General features: G+C 34.0%; 1 pseudogene; it reads left to right on the top strand.

The window, feature by feature from the left end:
- Nucleotides 1-4,853: 4,853 nt before the first annotated feature.
- Nucleotides 4,854-15,477, top strand: part of LOC18096611 (uncharacterized protein At4g06598-like) — a 33,427-nt pseudogene continuing 22,803 nt past the window's right edge.

The raw sequence follows: 15,477 nt of genomic DNA, 5'->3' as shown, positions 1-15,477 counted from the left end.
GGCCACTGTGCAGCTGCTCCACGACTACCCGAGGGGCACGTTTCCTCCTTTTTTCACTGCCCCGTGGTAGGCCATAGGTCAAAGGTTATACAAGTGGCTATAGTCGGCGTCTTTTTGATGTTTAGGAGAGAGAGGGAGAGGAGAGAAGTCGGTGAAAAAATCTTCTTCTTCTCCTGCCTCGCACGTCTAGGGGAAGAAGAAGACCCACAGTATCGTTCAAAACGGCACCGTTTGGGTCCTTTTTTTTTTAATCAGTGCATGAAACGACGCCGGTTTTGGGCAAAACACGTCGTTTCATTTAAATGAAAATAGCGCCAAACTTATGTAAAAGTACAAATCAGTCCTCAATTTGTGATTTGTTAAATCGAGTCCTAAATTTCAATTTTGATTTTAAAAATCAATTCAATTGCATCCCTGTCAAATTCAATCGTCGGCCTTGAAGTTGGCCGCCTTTTTCAAATTGGTCCTTGGTTTTGAATTAGTGCAATTTGATCCTCAATTGAGCAATAAACTTCTAATTTCTTCAATTTGACCCCTGATTTGGTTTAATTATAGCCCCTCTATTTACTCGCATTTTTCATTTTGGTCCTTGGTTTCAAATTTCTTCAATTAAGTCCCTAATTGGCCATCAAACTTCAATATTTATGCAATTAAGCCTCTGATTTCACCAAATTAACTTTTAAAAATTATAATTTGACCCCAGAACTTTAATTTCTTCCAATTAAAGCCTAAATTGACTTAAAAATCAATTTTTCTTGCAATCAAACCCTCCATAAATTCAATTAAACCTACAATAAAATTTAATTGAGTCCATAAACATCTGATTTTGGTCTTTTCTTCCTCAAATTGAATTTTCTGTCAACAAGGCTCTCATCAGTCAACAAAATACTATCAAATTTCAATCTTTGTTTTTTTGAACCTCCTCAACCAAATTTTGACTATTTTCTAAGTGTTCTGGCATCCTCTTTTCACTGTTATATTTTTTAATAATATTTTTTGATTTATTTGTATTTTATTTTTTTTAAGAGAGAAAAAAATTATGAATTGAAAAATAACTAAAAAATGAGTTATGACATACTTCAAGGACAACACCAGTATAAACCACCAGTATAAACCCCACTAGTCTATGAATTTTGCCCAAATTTTCCAATGCCTCTGAGGAGGTGTTCCACAAACTCTTCACGTGTCAGAACCAGCAAAAAACTCTCGCCTTGAAAGGATCTACCCCTTTCCATAAACCATAAAAAGAAAAACTATTAGCAGATTGATGAAAAGGTAATAAGATTCCACACATCGATGACAAACCAGACTTGACAGTCACCAACAACCATGGCTTAGAGACACTACCCTTAAAATGCACCAAATAGTCCCTTAATTCTTGTTTCTGGGAGTTGATAGTAGGGGCATACACTATCGTGATCATACATTTGAAATTACACTGAAAAAAATACCTTCAATACCAAGGACTCTCCCATTCATACCCACTAAAGAGGAATTAACACTAAAATTAGAAGAGTTCCAGATGCAAAGAATCCCTCCTGATAAGCCAGTAGAAGGAACGGCAAACCAATATCTAGATTCCCGCCCCTTGTTGTCTGCTCCCGTTCAATCGCTTCATCTCTACTGCTGTTGTGATGAGATCGTATCATCGGAGGATCTGAAGAATGCTCCACTACCATTTCCTTTTGAGATTAGGCCAAACCAAGTTGTCTGCTCCCGTTCCTGATACCATCGTCTGACACTGACATATCAACCAGCTTAATAGAAACAATCTTCTTCTTCTTGCTTTTGCACCTCTTTCCTTTCTTTTGTGTGGCTTTCAAAACAGATTTCTTCTTCTTTTTGTTATCATTTTCCATCTCAATAATCTCATCTGGCTCAGCAACAGATTTGATAAAGTCTTCAAAACCGTCATTGCTATTGCTGTTTGAGCTTCGAACAGCATTTACAGCAGATAGCACAAGCTTTGTATTATTGGGAGAACGAACAAGAACATTCATTTTCTTGTTATCGAAGGAACAATTGCCATAGAATCATCAACAGTGAGGGAAATAAATTTATTTTTATTTTATTTTTTTCTTCAAATTAATATTTTAAATAGATCATTTACATTTGAAATAAATTAATTAATAATCTACATGGCAAATAAAAAAATAAGGGATAGAAGAGAAGCTAAAATAAGAAAAATCAAATTTATTTTGTTTGGTTTAAGAACAGTGAGGGAAAATGAAGTTTTGTTTGTTTAGATATATTGACGGAAAATGAATTAATACAATTTTTTAGAGGATTTTATGAGCGAAATTCTGTCCATTTTTTTTATTACTTTAATTTTCTCTTTTATAAAACAAGGAAAATCAAAATTTTCTGTATAAAAAAAGAAAGTTGAGGATTTATTTTCCTCTCCTTTATTTTCTATTTCTAGTTTAGCTTTCAAACAAAAAAAAGTGGTTTAATTTATTTTTTTATAATATTACTCTTCTTTCCATTCATTTCTCTCAAAACTTACTTAAATGATTTAAGATTGAAACTTTGAACAGTAAATCTAAAACAAATCCACTTATCTACGAAGTTAAATCTCTAATGGTATAAGAACACTTTATGTTTATTTTTTCCTGGAAATCTTACCCTTTACTAAGGCTAGAGAATAATCATTATACTGCATAGACTGATTATGAACAAATAACCAGATACATTAAAAGGAAAAAAAAAATAATTTCCAGAGAAGCTTTTTCAATTGATTTAATCATCATCATGATACTATATATATATATATATATATATATATATATATATATGTAAAGTGTGGGTTATTTCTTTTTTGACCGAGAAGCATTTTTCACACTCACAAAATATTATGGACCTATTATTTATTTTTAATAATTTATTTTTGTTCTCAAAATCTTATTTTAGGTAATTAGGTTGTGATTAAATGCCAATTGCTTTTGATTTTTTAGGTTTGGGTGAAATTAGAATAAAGGGAACCAAAATAAAAAAGTGTGTAATACATGGGTGGCACGCAAGGTTGTTAAAAACACATTTTTAACACGACACAGAAAATATAAAATAAATTCGGATCATAAAAATGGATCGTAGAATCGTAAGGAAATTTTTTTTATATATAGTTCAAATACTTTAAAATACATGGTTCAAATAAAATTTCATACATAGTTCAAGTATCTTTAAATATATGGTTCAAATAAAAATTCATCCATAATTTAAATAACTTTTCATTAACTAACAATTAACAAATAATATGAAGTGTCATGTAAACTAAAGTTTATATTAAATATAAATACAATATACTTATTTTATATTATTTTTTAATTTGCTATTTTAATTGTCTTTCTAACAATATAAATGGTCCTTTCCAATTACCTTAGTTTTAGTTTTTTTTTTAATTTATTTGAAATCATTGATGTTACATAATTTTTTTTTTAATGTTATGAAAAAATTAACTTGGCATGGGGTTTAACAAGTTTATTTATTTTTGTATTTGAAAAGCTTTTGAATTTTTTGATTTAATTTTTTTTAAATAATTTTGAATTCTTAAAAAAGAAAGAAAAAGTAACATGATAAATGACCATCCCGCACGTGCCACCCAGGCAATCACAATCTCTCTCGCTCTCTTTCTCAAATCATCATCATCATCACCGGTCTTCTTTTTCCTTCTCCTCTCTCACTTTCAAGCTCATCTCTTGCGCTCTCTTTGTCAGGACTAACAACTCAGTGTCATTTCCATGGCTTTTGCTCATTACTCGGTTTCCATTCCTACTGAACCCTCAGATCTCACAAAAGTTGCACTCTTTAGCACCTCCTTCTCCTCCAGACCTCCTCCCCTCCTCCACCTCCTCCCACCCCACTTTCTTTTAATAAAAATCACTTTGATTTAACTTTCTCTTCTACCTCATTGAAAACTAAAGCACACGATTTGTTAATAATAGCTGTTTTCAGGAAAGGTGAAGGCGAAAGAATCAGAAGTGTTAATAGTTTTTGTTAATTTTATCAAACTCGGTAAACTCGGTCTGAGTTGACCGAGTTCACCGAGTTTGACTGAATTTGATCGAGTTTGCTGGTTTTCGAGTTTTCTACCTGATTTAACACGATATATCTGTGTTGACTCGTAAAATCGTACCATTTTACGAGTCAACTCGCGAGTTTGACAACCATGGTGGCACATGCGAAAGATTTTGTGAAAATACACTTAGGTCCTCAATATTTAAAAATAACGCAATTTGTACAATTTAGGTCCCTTTAAGTTTTAAATTTTCATTTTTAGTACAAAAATTCATTTATATTATTTTTTAGTTTTTGGTTAGAGAAAGCAGAGAGAGGGGTCGCTGAATTCTAGCGATGAGAGAAAAAATTATCATTCACGCTATTTCTTACCACCAAAATGATTTTTTTTTATGTCCACGAGTCCCATGCGATGAAAGGGGATTGATGATAGTCCTTTAGAGCTCTTAAAATGGTATGGAACAAGTACATCTCTTCACGAAGAAACTAAAACCAACCCATATAAGCCACGTCATTTAAAGATTACATGCTCATGCTCCAACTACAAAGAGAATGAGAGAGATGTGAAAATACACGAGAGTAAGCCACGTCATTTAAAGATCACATGCTCATGCTCCAATTACAAAGAGAATGAGAGAGGAAGCCACGTCATTTAAAGATCACATGCTCATGCTCCAATTACAAAGAGAATGAGAGAGTAAGCCACGTCATTTAAAGATCACATGCTCATGCTCCAATTACAAATCATCACCCCTAATAAAAATTAAGGTAATATAGCTAATCTCTGCTCCCACAATAGCATTCTCTCTTCATAGAAACTCTTCATCTCTTGAAAAGGAATGGAACAAATACATCTCTTCACGAAGAAACTAAAACCAACCCATATAAGCCATGCTCTTTCAATTCCAATCCATGTCCTTGAGGCTTTTCCAATTCCTGATGGAGCCCATATGATGAATTTTGAAGCAGTCGATGCTACTGATAATGCATGGAGGTTTTGCTTGTCAACCCGTTTGACTGGAGCTTACCCAAAACCCATTCTTCTACGCTCTTCTTGGCATCGTTTTGTAGAGCAGAAAGGCCTTGCTCCCGAAGACAGGGTTGTCTTCTTCATGGAGAGAGATGAAGCTAATGACATGATCTGGAGGTACACGGTTAGAGCTCAACGAAAAGTGATGGTCTTGATGGGGCAAGATGTTTGGGTCGATGTCGAGCATCTTCCCCTATATGGTCTTTGAAGAGTTTGACATATAAGCTGTTGGCGCGAAAAGAGTCCTTTCTACTCCACTGGTAGTTTGTAAATATAGCCTTATAGCTAGCTGGCTAGTTAGGCCATTTGCTTAGCGGAAATCACTATCCTTTTGTACTACATATTATTGTGTACTTAGTATCTTGTTTGGTTTTCAAGTTTCTTTCCTTTTCTTCTTAATGTATGTGTGCCCTATGAGCTTTGAATCGAAAGAATGTAATATTGAAGCTAATAAAAATAACTAAAAGTCTTTTCCAACAAGCCATGCAAGTGAGCATCAATGGGGGAAACCAGGACCAGCTGGGATTTATTGATTCGAGTGAGGCAGAGTTGCTGGCGATATACAAAGCCCAAGCTTAAGATCCTGGAAACTTGAGACCTTTTATGAGCTTCAATATATTGTTAAGAAGACAGTTGAGGGAAACAAATTTTACACACTCACTAACACAGAGGGGCTAACCATGCCGCAGACCAACTAGCCAAAAATAGTGTTAATCTTACATTAGACTTCGTTGCTTGGTTGTAATCTCTTTAATTTGTTGTTTCCTTGTTCGTTAAAATTCAAAAGGAAGCTATAGAAAATAGCCATTAAGTGAGTGGCTGAAACAGAGGAAAGAAATTAAGGAAAAAAACAGAACAGGTAATAGTAACGCTAGCTAGGAAATCAAGCTCTGCTTTGCTAATGGCATGCCTCAACTTCCCTCTCTCGAAACGTGAAGAAAGGCCACTGTTCTCAGAGTTGCCATTAATGGAAATAGAATTAAAGAGACGCAGCATGTCCTCCACGCTGCTAACCTAATCTGATTCCACAACCCAATTAAGCTGACTTGCCAACGATGAGGGAACACTAATCTCTAATGCTTTCTTAATGGGGCAAACTTCAGTCTCATTTGAATCCATGTCCTCAATCATGCAAGAGAAAACGCACAAGAAACGACCCTATGGGTCTCTCAGAACGCCTCCTATTCCTGCACTTCCTGGTTTCCTATGAACCCTCGGCTTAGAAAAACAATAAACAAAATATATATAAAAAAAAACATGTTTTTCTTTTAATGTACAAAGATGTAAACCTTAAATTTGCAGTTTAATTTTAAAAATAAATCTAATAATGTATGTTTCCTTAAAATATATACAAGATCTTTAAATCGTGTCTCTACTAGAAAACAAATCAAAATACAAAAGGATAAAGAAAATAACATAAACTTCAAAATAAAACAATAAATAAAAAAAATTAGAAAAAATAACAAAATGAACCTAAAAAATAGTATCTGAATCTAATATTTGAAGATCCAATGATTTAATAAACGACAAAGTGGTTTTTCATAGAATACCTAGTTGTAGAAATCACTTAGCAAAATTCAAGTTCGATGAAATCTTATGTTATTGTCTTTAATTTTAAGCTATTAACTTAGTCTGACATGACCAAATCTTTTATTGCATCTAAATCTATTCTATTAATCCATGAAACAATCTATTAGTTTCATCCACCTTGTTTGACGAATCATTATCTAAATACTGGAAACTTTCTATTTCTCAGACATGACATTTTATCTCTGAGAGGACAATTGCATCAAAGCAAAAAGTTTTTTTTCTCAAATGTGAAAGGTTGATGGTCGAGAGGTTATTGGCGCTAAAAATTACAATAGCTTTTTCTCTGAACATGAATCAAGTCTTTCCTTAGGGGAAGGCAAACATGTAGTCCATTGGGAAATATGATACTTTTTTTATATGTAGATATTTGAAACTCATATTGATAATGGATTGACAATGTTACAGATAGAAAAAAAAATCATATCGCAAATTATTTTGTGTATTGTATATGAACTTGTGGTCAACTCTCGGTACTTTCAGTTGTGAAGAATTGTGTACTAGTCTTCGGTAGATTCAGATAAAATCCTTTTTTCTTTTTTCCTAAACTCAACTTTTTTAAACTTTTTTTTCATCTTGCTGAGGAGGATGTATTTCTTCATTCTGCATTTTCTAATTGACTTCCTTGGTAATCAAATTTAGATAAAATAGATATTTAGATGTTTTTTAATAGAAGTAGGGTTCTTCTGTTCTATTTATAAGTCTTGTAAATCTTAAAGGAAATACACTTTATTATATTTATTTTTAAAGAATAAAACTATGAATTTAAAATTTACTTCTATAACTCTTTTTGCTCATAAAATCTTTTATATACTTTTTGTGTTATTGTTGTTCTTATAACTTCCATACGCATCATAATGGTTAATTAGAAAATTCAACCTAGGAGCAGCTTATCAAATACTATAAGCTCTAATTCTTGACTTTTTTATAGTTAAGGTGTTGATATATATATTGTCCTTTAATCTTCTCACTTTCGGTTGTAGATTTTTTATAACTCAAGAGTTAAGAAGTACTTGCCATTACTAGCTAGAGGTTGTTTGAAAACAATTAAGTTTTCTAGCCTATTTAGTTTTTCATAATGCTAGCATATATGCAAAGAGTCAACCATTGCTTCCCCTATTCCAGATCGCTGAACTTTCTAAGGAGAAGGGTATGGCTTGTCACTTAAGCACACAACCTTGTTTCTTTGTGCCATTTGAATAGAAAAGGATATTGAAGAAAGATTAAATGTTATCCAACTCTTGTGGGGGACTTGTTTTATTGATATTGTTGTGAGGATGACATTGGGACTAATGCACTTTAAGATGTGAGTCTATATCGAGCCTCTTGAGAGGTATGTTGTGGAGAAAGGAAAGAGTTTTGGGTTTAATCATAAGATTATGATTAAGATTTAGAAGTCGCCACTTAGTATTAAGGTTACTAGGAAACCTATGGTATGCGAAAGTCTAAGTAAGGAACTGGTTGTGTAAGGAAAAAACGCATCACCATCAATGAACCATACCTAAGATAAGCTGCATTGTTGTTTGATTATTTTTCTAAGTGAAGTTTTTATTCGTTGGTCTTCTTCTAAAGTCTAAGATAAATCTATTTTCATGAGAGAGTCTCTACCTCATTGGGTTCAATTCTAATCATTCTAAAGTCTAATTTTTAGTTTATCATTTATTTTGCACTTTGGATCTTTAATATATGAGGATGTGTGTACTTTATTGTGTAGTTTTATATCCCCAAATATTAAAGTTTAGATCTAAATCTTAATATAAAATGAACAAAATAATCGGTAAATAGAGGGAAGGATTGATGAAACTTCTCATTCAGAGGTTCCTAAAAATTTTTCAATTGAAGACTTGGTCATGGAATGAAAAATTAATTATTGAAGAAGTAATGGTGCGTTAAAACTTAAGAGTTTTTTTCTTTTTAGCAATGAGGTCATGATTGTGTCTGTTTTTTCTATATGAAGAATAAGTTTCTTGTTATCATATTTTAAATAGATCATTTACATTAAAAATAAATAAATTAATAATCTACATGGAAAATAAGAAAAATAAGGGATAGAATAGAAGCTAAAATAAGGAAAATCAAATTTATTTTGTTAGGTTTAATGACAGTGAGGGAAAATGAAGTTTTGTTTGTTTAGATATATATTGATGGAAAATGAATGAATATAATTTTCTAGAGGATTTTATGAGCGAAATTCTGTCCATTTTTTTGTATTACTTTAATTTTCTCTTTTATAAAACAAGGAAAATCAAACTTTTTATAATATTACTCTTCTTCCCATTCATTTCTCTCAAAACTTACATGCTATAAATCTTAGCGATCAAAATTAACTAAAATGATTTAAGATTGAAACTTTGAACAATAAATCTAAAACAAATCCACTTATCTAAGAAGTTAAATCTCTAATGGTATAAGAACACTTTCTGTTTTTTTTTTCTTGGAAATTTTACTCTTTACTAAGGCTAGAGAATAATCATTATGAACAAATAACTAGATACATTAAAAGGAAAGAAAAAAAAAACCTAAAGTGGTCCTCCATAATATCATGTGTGGCGAAGCCTTTTCAATTGATATAATCATCATCATGATACTACAATATGATACTATATATATAATTATAAGTAAATATAAAAAAATGTGGGGTTTTTTTACTGTATGAGAAGCATTGTTCACACACTTACAAAATATTATGGATCTATTGTTTATTTTGAATAATTTATTTTGGTTCTCAAAGTCTTATTTTAGGCAATTAGGTCTTAATTAAATGCCAATTGCTTTTGATTTCTTAGGTAATTGTGAAATTAAAATAAGAGGGATCAAAATAAAAAATGTGTCATACATGCATTACAAAAAATTCGTCTAAAACCAACAAAATAATTTTGTCGGGTACATTGCGGTGATAAATACCGACAGATACTATTTCGTCTGTACTTCAGTCGGTATCTACCGCCAGAATTACAAACGAAATATATCAATTTTTTTTAAAAAAATATGGTTCGCTGACGTGGAAGTTTTTGCCGGTGATTTTACCAACGGAGTCACCAATGGATTCAAATTGGGACCTACGTACAGTGACATGACCAATTCACCGTTAGAATTATAGACGAAATCATCGACAGAAGGAGTCCGTCGGTGATTCCATCGGCAAAAGTGAATAATATCTCCACTCTGCTGACCCTCTCCTCCCTTATTTCTCATTCTTCTTTCTCATCCCAACTCTCCCCTCCTAAACTGCAAACAACCACCCCCCCCAAAAAAAAAAATCCCTCTCTTCTCAACACAAGTCATATTTCTTTAAGTTTTGTGCTCACATCATCCGTGTTCTGATTTATTGTGGATTTTATAATTTTCTATAAGTAAATCTATCTTTTTTAATTTTAACATTTAAATGTTAATTTTAAATGTCAATTTTATTGTTTTTTAATATATGTATTTTGTTAGTGTATGTACATGTTTTATTGTTATTTCTCAACCAAACTTGTAGTATGAATGTATAATTTTGTACTTGTTATGGTTTGTTTTAGATTTTGTAAAATTGTATTTGTTTGTAAATTGTTGAAACTTTGTTGAATTACCGAATTACATGTGTTGTGGTGAAATAATTAATAGCTTGTTTAACGGGTCCATTTTAATATTTATCAATGCTATTACGAAGTTGTAATTTTCGTAAATTTATATGTATAAATTTGTATGGACGTTGATAATTGATAATGAATATTAATGAGAAGTTGTAATTAGCTTGTTGGATAATCTCGAGGTAAACCAATATTTTTGCAAATTTATTTACCTAACATAGTTAATTAATACATGTTGTCATCATAATTTTATAGAGGTTCGATAGAAGTCATGGATGATCGTTCATGGATGTATCGAGATTCACCCTAAGGATTGTGGAGGATGGATTATTGTAACGGGGTTTAGGGTTTTATTAATTTCACAACATCTATTCTCAGAAATTTTACTGGAGGCGGTATTAGGTGTCCATGCAAGAAGTGTCAAAATAAAAAGTATCTGCATCTAGATGTTATAATGATGCATCTTCTACACAAAGGGTTCATGAAGGATTACTTGTGTTGGTATGCATACGGAGAATTATTTATTCGTAATAAGAGCATGGGAGAAAGGGTGGTTGGGTCAACTTCTAGTGCTAGCAACGTGCATGGAGTTGCAAATGACAATAGTAATCCTTACAGGAATATGGTTATGGATGCAATGAGAATGAATCAAGGTAATGTCAGTCAATGTCCAAACATAGAAGAAGAACCTAATGCAGATGCAACAAGATTTTTTGATCTGTTGAAAGATTCTGACGAACCATTATGAGATAGTTGCATGAACCATTGTAAATTATTGGTTGTAGCACATGTGTTCACCATCAAGTTAGATCACAGGTTGAGTGAGGCTGGTTATGACAAAATTATCGAATGGGCGAGAAGCATTTTACCTGAAGGGAACAGGCTAAAAAAGAACTTCTATGTTGCAAGTCCTTGATGAAACCCTTCGGTTTAGGATACCAGAAAATTGACATGTGCCCTAACTTCTGCATGTTATACTACCTTGAAAATGCTGAGCTGACCGAGTGCATGACATGTGGGCATTCCCGTTACAAACCTAGAACTGACAGGGGAAAGACTCTCCTGACATATAAAAAACTTAGATACTTCCCAATCACACCTAGATTACAAAGGTTATTCATGTCACCAAGGACTGCTGAGCACATGACATGGCACCAATCATATGATGCGGTTGATGGAGTGATGGTGAAGCATGGAAACACTTTAACAGTGTGCATCCTCACTTTTCAGCTGAATCAAGAAACATGCATCTTGGGTTGTGTATAGACGGATTTAACCCATTCAGGTTATTTGCTGCTTCTTATTCTTGTTAGTCGGTCATACTCACGATTTATAACTTACCACCGGGGATGTGTATGGGGCCGAAGTTCTTGTTTTTATCTACTGTCATACCTGGTCCAAGCAGCCCAAGCCGGAATATAGATGTTTGTCTTCGACAGTTGATTGATGAGGTGACACAATTGTGGTCCTCCAGAGCTTTGACTTATGATATATCGAGGAAACAAAATTTTGTTATGAGGGTGGCTTTGATGTGGACTATCAATGATTTTCCAGCTTATGGAATGGTTTCTGGTTAGAGCATGCATGGAAAACTAGCATGTCTATACTGCATGGAAAACAACAAGGCATTCACGCTAACAAACGGAGGTAAATCTTCTTTTTTGACTATCACCGTCGTTTTTTGCCACCAAATCATAGGTACAGAAAGAACAAAAAGGATTTCTTTGTTAGCATAGTTGAAAAGGATGTTGCACCCCCGCGTCTTTCTGGTGAAGAATTGCATGATGTTGTATTAAAGTACGATGACATTGTGTTTGGTCTCCAATTAGGTAAGCAAAAGTTTCCTGGTTTTGGTTTGACCCATAATTGGGTAAAGCGAAGTATCTTTTGGGAGCTTCCTTATTAGAAGACCAATCTCCTTCGCTATAACCTTGACATCATGCACATAGAAAAGAACGTGTTTGAGAACATTTTCAACACCATCATGGATGTGAAGGGGAAGACAAAGGACAACATCAAGGCTAGATTAGATATAGCTTTGTTCTGTAACCGTAAAAATATGGAGTTGGTTTGTGATGGGTCATGGGTCACAAAACCAAGAGCAAGCTTCATGTTAGAGAAAAATGCACAACTACTAGTTTACAAATAGCTTAAGAGTTCGCGTAAAAATATGGAGTTGGTTTGTGATGGGTCACGGGTCACAAAACCAAGAGCAAGCTTCGTGTTAGAGAAAAATGCACAACTACTAGTCTACAAATGGCTTAAGAGTCTGTGTTTTCCCGATGGACATGCCTCGAACATATCAAAGTTGGTTAATATGGAGGAATGCAGATTGTATGGAATGAAGAGTCATGACTGCCACATGTTTATAACACTCATTCCATTAGCTTATTGTGATTTGTTGCCAAAAGGGATATGGGATGCACTCACGGAGATCAGTCATTTCTTTAGAGATTTATGCTCCAGCAAGTTGAATGTTGATCACATTGAGAGGCTTGAAACGAATATCGTCGAGACACTATGCAAACTTGAGATGATATTCCCTTCATCATTTTTGTATTATTTTTCAGCTTTTGGTTAGAGAGAGGAGAGAGAGGGATCGTTGAATTCTAGCGACGAGAAAGAAAATTATGATCCACTCATTTCCAGCCACCAAAATGATTTTTCTTGATGCTTTCGTGGTCATTTAGAGCCTCAATATTCCAAGGGGTCAGCGAAGATAAGAAATTTGATGTACTCAGGGAAACATCCATTACTTCCTCCAAAAAGTCCTTTTCTTAGTGTTTCGCCATCTTATATTGATCATGTTCCCAGCAATAGTTTTGGATAAAAAACTGCTCAAAAGCATAAAAAGGGAAACACACACCACCAACGAACTTCTTCTAAGACTCTTTTCATAGAGGAGCAGCCTTCGTGGCTTGATGATCTTCTTAATGAGCCAGAGATACCTGTTCATAGAGGAGGTGATAGGCGTTCATCAAGTGACTCCTTTGCGTATATAGATGTAGCTAATGCTTCTAACATAGATTATACAAAACAGGATGACTACATGTATAAAAATGTGATGTCCATACCTTCTTAGGGATCTCATGACTTTGATCATCACCAAAATGTCAGGCAAGCTTCTCTTAATTCTGAAATGAAACAAAACAGAAGAATAGGGTTTGGGATTCATCTTTAAATGCCTCTACCTTTCCAAGCAGTCTTTCCTATGCCAGGAAGAATGCTGGTATGCAGACACAACCAGAAATTCGCTTAATACCAATGGAATTTTCGACGGAATAATTCCGTCGGCAATTTGAGGTCACCATTACCTACAGAATTTAATCCGTCGATACGGTCATCTACATATACCGACGGACTTACCAACGGAATGTTGAGAATTAAAAAAAAGAGGGCGGTTCGCTGACGTGGAGGTTATTGCGGGTATTTTTTACCGACGGAATCATCAAGGGATTAAAAAACGTCAACTTTGTACGGTGACAAGACTGGTTCACCGATGAACATGCCGATGGAATCACCGAGGGATTCAAAACATCAGCTCTGTACAGTGACGAGACCGGTTCACCGATGAAAAATGTCGACGGAATCACCGAGGGATTCAAAACAACAGCTCCGTATGGTGATGAGACCGGTTCACCAATGACAAATGCTGATGGAATCACTGAGGGATTCAAAACGGCAGCTCCATACGGTGACGTGTCCTATTTACCGTCAGAATAGCCGACGGAATCTCGGACAGAATAGTCCGTCAGTGAATCCGTCAGCAAAAGTTAATATATCCCCTATTTCTCCTTCTTCTTCTCCTTTTTCTTCCTTATCTCAACTCTCCCCAACTGCAAACAACCAGCCCCCCTCCCAAAAAAAATCTCCCTATTCTCAGCACAACAAGTCATATATCTTGAAGTCTTCTTGTCACATCATCCGTGTTCTAATTTACCTACAGATTTTTATCAGTTTTTGTAAGTAATTCTATCTTTTTAAATTTTAACATTTAAATATCATGGTTTTTATTGTTTTTTTAGTATATGTATTTTGTTAGTAGATGTACATGTTTTATTGTTATTTCTCAATCAAACTTGTAGTATATGAATGTATAATTTTATACTTGTTATGGTTTGTTTTGGATTTTGTAAGATTGTATTTGTTTGTAAATTATTGAAACTTTATTGAATTACCAAATTACATGTGTTGTTTTGAAATAATTAATAGCTTGTTTAATTGGTCCGTTTTAATTTTTATCATCAATGGTATTGCGCAGTTGTAATTTTCGTAAATTGATATATATGTATTAATTTGTATGGACATTAATGATAATTGATAATGAATATTTAATATTTATGAGAAGTTGTAATTGGTTTGTTGGATAATCTCGAGGTAAACTAATTTTTTTGCAAATTTATTTACCTAATATAGTTAATTAATACATGTTGTCATCATAATTTTATAGAGATTCGATAGAAGTCATGGATGATCGTTCATGGATGTATCGAGATTCACCTCAAGGATTACAGAAGATGGATTATTGTAACGAGGTTCAGGGTTTTATTAATTTCGCAACATCTATTCCCAGAAATTTTACCGGAGGCAGTATTAGGTGTCCATGCAGGAAGTGTCAAAATAAAAAGTATCTGCATCCAGATGTTGTAACGATGCATCTTCTACACAAAAGGGTTTATAAAGAATTGCCAGTGTTGGTATGCACACGGAGAAGTATTTGTTAATAAGAGGAGAATGGAAGAAATGGTGGTTGGGTCAACTTTTAGTGCTAGCAACGTGCATGAAGCAGCAAATGACAACACTAATCCTTACAGGAATATGGTTATGGATGCAATGAGAATGAATCAAGGTAATGTCAGTCAATGTCCAATTGTAGATTGTAGAAAAAGAACCTAATGCAGATGCAGCTAGGTTTTTTGATTTGTTGAAAGATTCTGACGAACCATTATGGGATGGTTGCATGAACCACAGTAAATTATCGGCCCTTGCACAGGTGTTCACCATCAAGTCAGATCACGGGTTGAGTGAGGCCAGGTATGACAAGATTATTGAATGGGCGAGAAGCATTTTACCTGAAGGAAACAGGCTGAAAGAGAACTTTTATGCTGCGAAGTCCATGATGAAACCCCTCGGTTTAGGATACCAAAAAATTGACATATGCCCTAACTTCTGCATGTTATAATACCTTGAAAATGCTGAGATGACCGAGTGCATGACATGCAGGCATTCCCGTTACAAACCCAGAACTGGTAGGGGAAAGACTCTAGTGGCATA

This window comes from Populus trichocarpa, chromosome 3, assembly GCF_000002775.5.
Source record: "Populus trichocarpa isolate Nisqually-1 chromosome 3, P.trichocarpa_v4.1, whole genome shotgun sequence".
Classification (NCBI taxonomy): domain Eukaryota; kingdom Viridiplantae; phylum Streptophyta; class Magnoliopsida; order Malpighiales; family Salicaceae; genus Populus; species Populus trichocarpa.
The sequence above is the reverse complement of the archived record's forward strand: the minus strand, read 5'-3'. Positions and strand labels throughout refer to the sequence as shown.